This window comes from Epinephelus lanceolatus, chromosome 17, assembly GCF_041903045.1.
Source record: "Epinephelus lanceolatus isolate andai-2023 chromosome 17, ASM4190304v1, whole genome shotgun sequence".
Taxonomy (NCBI): Eukaryota; Metazoa; Chordata; class Actinopteri; order Perciformes; family Serranidae; genus Epinephelus; species Epinephelus lanceolatus.
Genome location: NC_135750.1, coordinates 42,762,065 through 42,772,491, shown reverse-complemented (window position 1 = coordinate 42,772,491; position 10,427 = coordinate 42,762,065). Strand labels below are relative to the sequence as shown.

Genomic DNA, 10,427 nt, shown 5'->3' with positions numbered 1-10,427 from the left:
AGTTACTTGTAGTTTGGGGTCGAAAAAGCTGCAAAACTCAGTGTACTTCAGTTGGGTTCACTTAAGCAAACCAAGAACTTTGAAGTCATGCTTTTTTCTGTGGTGAAATGTAACTAAGTATATTACTCTTATACTTAAGTATCCCACAAATTAGAGGTACTTTACATGAGTAGCCTATTCTCTGTTTGTCACTTTCTACTTGTAGCTATTCCACCACATTTCATGGGAAAATGTAATTTTTTAAGTAGGCCTATACGTAGGCAATAGTGTTATTAACAAATTAAACATTTTGCATGCACGATACTGTAAGAACTTATCACGTTTCATCATAAACTGAACTATGTGCACCTAAAATGATTAGTTAATTAATTAGTCAAAAAGAATTTGCATCTATTTTTGCCCTTTTATAGGCTGATAATCTTAGTATATAATGACAAAAACTCTTTTTGTGGGTGTGTCTGTCTGTGTCTCTGTTCCACGTTTTTCTCCTGATTGACTTGGTCAATCCATGTGAAATTTGGCACAGTGGTAGAGGGTCATGGGAGGATGCTAATGAAGCAATATTACATCAGTTGGCCAAAGGGGGGCGCTATAGCAACCGATTGAAATTGCAAACTTTGAATGGGCATACGGTATCTCATGCCCCGTATGTTGTAGAGACATGAAACTTTGCACAGAGATGCCTCTCCTCATGAGGAACAAATTTGCCTCAAGAACCCATAACTTCCGTTTGACCGATCTGCATGAAACTCGGTGAACATAATCTATGGACCAATATCGAAAGTTCCCCCTTGGCAAGTTGGAAAACTCACTAAAACTGAGCTTCTATAAGGCAATGAATATTGCGGAGGGCGTGGCTCATCACATAAAGGTGTATAACATCTCAAGGGGTTCACCGATCACCACGCAACTTTGTAGGCATATGACCACACATACTCTGAGGGGATCCTTCTATTATTGACCTAATCAAACAAAATGGGGGCGCTAGAGAGCTAATTTCTTATCTAGGCCTAACCGCCATATTGATTTATTGATTTATTTTTAGATATGTTTTTGGGCATTTTGCCTTTAATGGATGGGACAGCCAAGTGTGAAAAGGGGGGGGAGAGAGAGAGAGAGAGAGAGAGAGGGGATGACATGCAGCAAAGGGCCACAGGCTGGACTCGAACCTGGCAACAGTCTTGTACATGGGGTCCTGCTCTATCCACTAAGCCACCGCCGCCCCGCCATATCGATTATTACTAAACTTGGTAGATATGTAGAACAGGACACCTCAAGGTGACTGGAGAAATTTAACTCTAATTGGCAACTGGGTGGCGCTATATTTACAGAAAAATGTTTAAAAATGGCTAAAATGCGACCGATCGCTGTGGCTCCCCCTGTGGCTGAATGTTTGTTTGTTTTTTCTAATTTTTGGTATGACTAAGTCATGGTATGGTATGCTGTACATAATCACAGAAAAAGTCAGTGTGTCATTCTGTTAGTTAGTCATTCTGTCTGTCTCACGTTTTTCTACTCACTGACATGGTCAATCTATGTGAAACTGCACATAGGCATTGAGGATTGGCATAGGTAGAAGGTGACAAAGCTACCAATGGGTATGGACTAGTGAAAATGATTGTGAATATTATGTCACTTTTCCGAAGGCATTATAATACCAACGTTTTACACATTTTTTTATTTATGTAACCCATTTTTAACCAGGTTAGTTCCATTGAGATCAGTGATCTCTTTTTCAAGGGAAACCTGGCCAAGACGGCAACATAAAAATTACAACACAACAATGAATAGCAAGGACATAAAAAACACAAACATAAAAGATACTCACTAAAATATAAATTATTTAAATACCTACAGGCATCGACAAGTACCAACCAATTCATTCACCACTGTACTTATGAGACCTTTAAAACCAGACATAGGGACCAAAACCCCCAGTTTCAATACATCTTGCAGGCCGTTCAAAGTGAGGGGAGCAGAGACCTTAAAATATTTCTTTCCCAATTCAGTCCGTGTACGTGGGACAGACAATTAAACCAAATCTTACGATCTCAGACTAAAACTACAGTCAGATCTCTGAGCAATCAAAGTGCCAATGAACGATGGTAGTTTACCCAGAATGGCTTTATACATAAACAAATGCCAGTGACTGAGCCTACGCATAGTCAAAGATGGCCACCCAGCCCTGGAGTAAAGAGTATAATGATGAGTGAGGGCTTTACAGTTTGTAGCAAACCTCAGAGCACTGTGATATACAGTATCTAACATGTGCAAACAGTGTGCAGATGCATTCATGTACAATAGATCACCATAATCAAGAACTGGTAAGAAGGTAGCAGAGCTCAGTCTCCTTCTGGCCTCCATAGAGAAGCAGGACTTATTTCTGAAATAGAACCCTAACTTCAGTCTCAGCTTTTTAAGAAGATTTTCAACATGAGGTTTAAAAGAAAGACCGTCATCAAGCCAAATACCGAGATATTTAAAACTGGAGACAACTTCTAACTTCTTTCCCTGGGCAGAAATAATGTCAACAGTGTTCTCAGGCTTTTTACTAGCATTTGAAAAATGCATTACCTTAGTTTTATCAACATTCAAAACCAGCTTTAGTTGCGAAAGCTGAATCTGAATAATATTAAAAACATCCTGCAGTTTGGCAAGAGCCTCAGCAATAGAGGGACCAGCACAATAGATCACAGTGGATGGAGCCTATTTTCATTTTTATGAAGATTCATAAAAATGAAAATAGGCTCCATCCACATTACAACCTAAACTATTAATATAGATAGAAAATAACAGTGGACCCAAAACAGACCCCTGGGGTACACCATTAAAAACACTTAACCAATCAGAGGAGAGCCCATCAAACTGGACACATTGAGATCTTTCAGAAAGGTTGTTCACAAACCATCCCACTGCCTGGTCAGACACACCAATATTAGTCAACCTCTGTTTCAAGATGAGATGGTCAACAGTATGAAAAGCTTTGGACAGGTCAATAAATAGAGCTACACAACTCTGCTTCTTATCCAGTATGCCAATGATATCATTCACCACTTTCATTGTCGCAGTAATAGTGCTGTGTTGTTTTCTGAAGCCAGACTGATGTTTAGATAAAATATAATTTTTATATATAAACTCCTTCAACTGTTCACTAACATGTTTTTCAAGGATCTCAGCCAGAACTGACAATTTAGAAATGGGCCTATAATTAGTTAATAAAGTGGCCTCCCCCCCCTTTTAGTAGAAGGAGGACATAGGCTGACTTCCATATTTTGGGAATCACATTGGTGCTTAATGTAAGATTGAAAAGCTAAGTAAGGGGAGGTGCAATAAACTGTGCACCTGTTTTTAGGAAGAATGGTTCTAAGTTGTCAGGACCAGCAGGTTTTTTAGAATCCAAGTTACCTAGGGCACATGAATGGTCTGTCTTAGTTTTCTTTGTCTTGTTTTTGAATACTTTAAGCCAAGAGAACAGTGAAGGATCTGCCTCCTCTGCCACTCAGTACGTTTACATGCACACAGTAGTCAACCTAAGCTCATAGCTCGGCTAATCAGTCAAGTTGGACTTCTCGTCTCATCTGTGTTTTTCTGACCAAGTACATCTGACTCCGCCTCGATAGGCGGTGCTGTGTCCTTTTTAATAAAGTGCGTATTGAACTAGTTCCAGTTCTTGTTCAGAAACTTTTTTTAAAGAAATACGCGTTTCGTGTTTTCCTTCCATCCAGGACTTTGAAAACTTTATGTAAATTCCTCACCTTTTGGCAAAACTCACCATTCTAAGTTCAAAACAAGAAAGAGGGTCAGCATCTACATTGGTGTGGATCAGATAAGAAACAGGGTGGGGGGGTTGGGGATGAAGGGTTTTCAGTTCACAGTACTACTTTATGTAGCTAGTTATGTAGCCAGAACCGTCTTTTTCAAAGATGACATGGGGGAGAGGGCAAAAAAGACAACTGTAGACATGTTGTGTTCTGTGGTAAATGGTGGTCAGAGCGCTATTAAAGAGCAAACAATTGCAAGTTGCATATATCAGCCCTCATTTTGGTTACGTTACATGCTTCACGGGCTGCTTTTGAACATCCCCAGAATCATTTGAACTATGGCAAGTAGTTAACCAAACCACTCTCCTATTCTACAGTACGGTCGGCTCCTCCATGTTGCTGCTGTGAAGGGGTTGACAAACAGAAGTGAAGATAAATCCACATTTTAGTCCCACAGTTTAAAAAAACAAACAAAAAAAACCCAGCTGAGCTCTCATCTAGTCAGTCCATAGAGTCCGCGATTTTTCCGTGGATCACTGCTGCAGAGAGGGCAGAGGCAGGAGTTAAGATAAATACGCTTGTAATCTCAAAAGCTAGAAACATAACTCCGAGCTCAGTCCTTGTAGCATCCGCTGTCTGCATAGATGGCATTAAGTACAGTGCTGATATGGTCATTTCAGTTGGATCTTGCTCAGGGCTCCAAGATTTTATACAAATAGAAATGATTGTGGTGATCAATACCAACATGTTGTTTGTCTGCAGACTTGTGGGTTCATGGTATGATGAACATCTTAAAGCATATGAGCTCTGTGGCAGCCATTTGTCTGTCCATGCCGTCACTCAGTTGTCTGAACTGAATGATGTGTTTTTTCCTGTCACTTTATAGAATTAGAGGGAAACAGCTTGTTACACTCAAATGGTACATATTGTGCTGAGTGATGTAAATGCGAAATGTTGGAATCTCACAAATATGTCTCCTCTGTTCTCAGGATGAGTTATCAGAATGGCCCAGAGGTTACTGCTGAGAGTTGTCATTGATGAAGATGATATCAGGAAGATAACTTTAAATGAGAGACACAACTCCATTGAAGAATTAAAAGTGCAGTCGAAGGATAAGCTGTTGTTGCAGTATGACTTCAAACTGCTGTATGAAGATGCAGACTTCCATAATGCCCTCTGCAATTTGACTAAAATCGCAGATTTGCCTTAAGTTTAGCAGCTCTGTCATCACCCACTACAACATTGGACACTGAGTGCAGCACAGCAGACACTGAAATCCTGTCGACTGCTGGATCATCACGATCGCTAAGAAGGCAATGACTGAAATTCTTTGACGTACCCAATTTCTCAGTCGATGTTGAGTATAGACTGAGACAGGGTGATCTTGGCTTTATGAAAGATGGAATACATATAACTCTATCAAGAGATATGAAGCATGACATGATGGAAAAGCTTGCTGAGACTATGTACAGTTTCAAAGCTTATCCTGGGGATGACGACTTCAGCAGGATGTTACAGCTGGAAGAACAGCCTTAAATTTAAGATGGGCAGCTATTGCACAAAGCTTTGGAAAGCTGGATGTGAATATGTAGCTGTCAATGGGGGTAAAAGGAGTAAAAGCAACCCAGCCAGAGAATCATCAAGCAAGAATGTAAAATGGCCAAGAAGAGGTGAAGCAAATTATCTCCTAAATTTACCTGAAGGACATGATGAAACAAGCCTTGAAAATGCCAGAAATGTTCTTGTAGAAGAAATGAAGAGAAAGCGACCAAATGGCACACTCATCTCTCAAATGATGGACCATTCATCTCCCTTACGCAGACGAGAGACAGTGAAAAATGAGCCTCCTGTACAGAACATGGTTGAACGATGGCCAGCACTTTGCACAGAGAGACAGGTATGCTACTATTTTTGTCCTGAATAGTGCTTGAAAAAAAATTATGTCAGTATAATTAAACACTTATTCAATATTAAGCAAAAGTAATACAAATAAAAGAAATTCACGAAAGCAAAAAAAATAAAATAATCTCAAATGTAAAGCTGCACTTGCAATCATTATTTGTGTAATGTTGTAAAATACTGGTCTTTTGCCTTTTTGCTAATATGCCCTTGTATTTACAGTTTCCTCAGTTTTTTGCCATTACTTTTGCCCCTAGTGTGGGCTTTGTGGTAATGCTGCTATTTGACAGCTCATTGCCCTAGATGTTAATTTAGAAATTAATATAAAAATACATTGACACAAATATGATTCCGTAGCATTTCACTCTCACAAAGGTCCCCACTAATTGTATTTATTTGTATTTACTAATACAAATCAGTGTTTTGTTTAAAAAGTACTACATGTACTAGTCTGATGTGTTTGGAAAATAGTACTTAACCATGCTAGAAGTGCACCTTGTCTTTCTATCTTATAAGCTGTAAGATTTGCAAGTTGCAACTGTTACACTGCTTGCATCGGTTTGATTTTGTGCCAGCTGACTGAACTGGTGTGCTGGGAAAAAAATCATGTTGAAACTCCTATAAAATTTATGTAACCTTGTAAAATCTTAAAGCTGTACTCCAGATACTTTAAAGTTACGATTTATTGAAGTTTGGTCCTCCGAGCTAAATTTCACCATTTTGATTCTATGTATGTGTATTTGAAACCTCACCAGTCACTTTTTTTTTTTACTCTACACCCCTGCTTTTATGTTTTTGGAGTGTACACAACTACTGATTTTGCCACCAAACTATTTTTCGTGTGTCTGATAGATTTTAGTTTTTTTAACATCACTATTATCTTCTGCATGGTCATCATGTTCTTGTGCATGGACTTTGTATCTACACACAGCTACCACAAAAACATTTCATAACAGTGTCCACTTACTTTTGAACCCCTAAAATTTGGACACTGTGTTCAAAAAGCTACACAGTTACAGCAAGACGTGTCACTTTAATTTATTTAATTTCAAAATGAATGTGCGGAAGCTCAGAGCCTGAAGAGCAAAAAATGTGTAACTGTTCAACTGCTCGCGGTTTAATTTGTTTTTCTCAAGACCATATGTGTTTCTTTGCAGGATACAACGAGAGATGAGGCCTTTGCATCTGTCACAGTTGGTGTGCTGATGGTTCTTAGTGAAGATGATCCTCGGCAGGATACAAACTCAACACATCTCCAGTCCATCTCCACTGCCATCGTTCTTGAGGGAGGTATTGTCATGGACAATATTAAGGACTTTCCTCAGGCAGTTTGCCGGTTATTTGGGCTTACATACTTTACATTTGGATTACCCAAAATGCATGGCAAATACACTCAAGTTCATGGGAACCAAAGCTCTCCCTCCAAAACTGCTCAGTCTGAAAAACAGTCTACTGAGTTAGACCAATAAAGTCATCAGCTATCCAAAAATACTTGGTAAACTTTGCAATTATTATTGCACTATTTATATGAGACAGAAGTTAAGTTGAGTAATTAAAACACCCTGTGTGGGTGAACAGGGGCTTTAAATCCCTTTGCGAAACAGCTGTTTTTTTCTTTATTTTATTTTATTATTTTTATTTATTTATTTATTTATTTATTTATTTATTTATTATGTATTTGAGAAAAGTCGGGTACTTTGGGAAATGGCACCCTTATTTGTTACCAGAGAAGAGTAAGATACTTCACATATTTTGTGGAACAGCACTTTTGTATGTAAGAAAAGTTCGATACTTTTGTTAATTCAGTGCTCCTATTTGTTATCAGAGAAGGGTAAGATACTTTTTGCATTAGAACATTTGTCTGTAAGCAAAGTAAGATACTTTTGTTTATTCAACACTCTTATTTTTTATCAGAGCAGAGTAACATACTTTTGTGCAACTGCATTTCTGTCTAAAAAAAAAGTTAGATGCTTTTGTTTATTCAGCACTTATTTGTAGGGCTGCAACTAACATGTATTTTCATTATCGATTAATCTGCTGATTATTTTCTTGATTGATGGATTATTAATCAGTTAGCGTTTTGGTCTGTACAAACCCAAAGATGACATCCTCAAATTTCTTGTTATATCCAAAACTCAAAGATATTCAGTTTACTGTCACAAGAAGACAAACAAAACCAGAAAATATTCACATTTGAGAAGAAATCAAAGAATTTGGACATTTTTTATTAAAAATAACTCAAAACAATTAATCAATTATCAAAATAGTTGGTGATTAATTTAATAATTGATTAATAATCAATTAATCGTTGCAGCTCTACTTATTTTGTATCCATGAAGAATAAGATGCTATTGTGAAATATAACTTTTGTGTGAGAAAAGTTGGATACTTTTGTGAAACGGCACTAGAAAAGTTCCTTTGTTGAAATTGTGTTATTTGAAATTCTGTTCACATATATGCTGTCCCAGCTACTGCAACTTTAATTAACATTCAGATTGTTTACATGCTGCTCTTAAAATTATGGCAATAGTGCACACTTGTGACTTTAGAATTGCAGTAGGTCTGATTCAGTGTTGGGTGAGTGATGTTTTTGCCCTCATGAAAATAGACATTGTATGGCAGCTAAATCAACCAATTAAGTCAATCAATCAATTTTATTTATAAAGCCCACTATCACAAATCACAATTTGCCTCACAGGGCTTTACAGCATACGACATCCCTCTGTCCTTTGGACCCTCGGTAGAAACCTCAGGAAGAGCAACTGAGGAGGGATCCCTCTTCCAGGACGGACAGACCAGATCAGCATAATAAATTAACAGTAATCCGTATGACACAATGTGTGTGAGAGAGAGAGAGAGAGAGAGAGAGAGAGAGAGAGAGAGAGAGAGAGATATGTAGGACAGACGGTAATGAGAGTAGCTTAGAACATCAGTAATAATATTATAATTATAGTTCTGGCTACTGTGGTACAATATGTTTAAAGTATATATTAATATCTGACAGTATACATATGTGACAATAATCATATGTGTATAATAACTAGGGTTGGGAACGATCAACCGATACGACAGCATATCCGGTTTGACAAGCGAGAGACGGCCAAAGAGCATGGATACCAAGAGGCGAAGCTCAATAGAACTCCCCATAGCAACAGACTCGCCCCTGGGTTTCGTTCTACCGCCGCCATTTTGGACTGTCAGCAGACCGCAGCAGACCCGCTTGCATACAAATACACGCAAACAAACTTAAGTATATTGCTATTAATTATGCTTACAATGCTACTCACCTCGTGATAGCTTGGTCACAGCTGCTTTTTCACGTTTTTGTAAAGCAAAATATAGACTTTAAAAAAAACAAAACGAAGAAAAACAGCCTAGACGGCATCTCTACATATTACACCCACTTGTGAGAAGAATAACTTAATTACTCCTTCAAAATCACCCCATAAGCCAATCTACAAAAAAAAAAAAAAAAAAAATCAATATTTTAACTAGAAACATATTAATGGCAACGTCACAGTCAGGAATAAAGATTTATTTACAGTTTGTACAGTAAGGGGACAGTAATAATAATAATAATATATAGGCTATTTTAATATGATATATTTTAATGCTAAAGCAGTAATCAGTTCTGATATAAATGGTCCAAGAGGCCATATATATACGTGTGTGTGTATACAGTACAGGCCAAAAGTTTGGACACACCTTCTCATTCAATGCGTTTTCTTTATTTTCATGACTATTTACATTGTAGATTCTCACTGAAGGCATCAAAACTATGAATGAACACATGTGGAGTTATGTACTTAACAAAAAAAGGTGAAATAACTGAAAACATGTTTTATATTCTAGTTTCTTCAAAATAGCCACCCTTTGCTCTGATTACTGCTTTGCACACTCTTGGCATTCTCTCCATGAGCTTCAAGGGGTAGTCACCTGAAATGGTTTTCCAACAGTCTTGAAGGAGTTCCCAGAGGTGTTTAGCACTTGTTGGCCCCTTTGCCTTCACTCTGCGGTCCAGCTCACCCCAAACCATCTCGATTGGGTTCAGGTCCGGTGGCTGTGGAGGCCAGGTCATCTGCCACAGCACTCCATCACTCTCCTTCTTGGTCAAATAGCCCTTACACAGCCTGGAGGTGTGTTTGGGGTCATTGTCCTGTTGAAAAATAAATCATCGTCCAACTAAACGCAAACCGGATGGGATGGCATGACGCTGCAGGATGCTGTGGTAGCCATGCTGGTTCAGTGTGCCTTCAATTTTGAATAAATCCCCAACAGTGTCACCAGCAAAACACCCCCACACCATCACACCTCCTCCTCCATGCTTCACAGTGGGAACCAGGCATGTGGAATCCATCCGTTCACCTTTTCTGCGTCTCACAAAGACACAGCAGTTGGAACCAAAGATCTCAAATTTGGACTCATCAGACCAAAGCACAGATTTCCACTGGTCTAATGTCCATTCCTTGTGTTTCTTGGCCCTAACAAATCTCTTCTGCTTGTTGCCATAATATGAATTTTAACAGTTGTCCAATAGGGCTGTCGGCTGTGTATTAACCTGACTTCTGCACAACACAACTGATGGTCCCAACCCCATTGATAAAGCAAGAAATTCCACTAATTAACCCTGATAAGGCACACCTGTGAAGTGGAAACCATTTCAGGTGACTACCTCTTGAAGCTCATGGAGAGAATGCCAAGAGTGTGCAAAGCAGTAATCAGAGCAAAGGGTGGCTATTTTGAAGAAACTAGAATATAAAACATGTT

General features: G+C 38.6%; 1 long non-coding RNA gene across 1 annotated transcript in view; it reads left to right on the top strand.

Annotated features, from left to right (window-relative positions):
• The window catches only part of LOC144458363 (uncharacterized), a 32,914-nt gene extending 23,411 nt beyond the window's left edge, over window positions 1–9,503 (top strand). Inside the window, exons 2-3 of the long non-coding RNA XR_013487857.1 lie at window positions 4,751–5,658; window positions 6,818–9,503. This is a non-coding gene — a long non-coding RNA (uncharacterized LOC144458363). The remainder of the gene's footprint in view (window positions 1–4,750; window positions 5,659–6,817) is intronic.
• The last annotated feature ends 924 nt before the right edge of the window (window positions 9,504–10,427 follow it).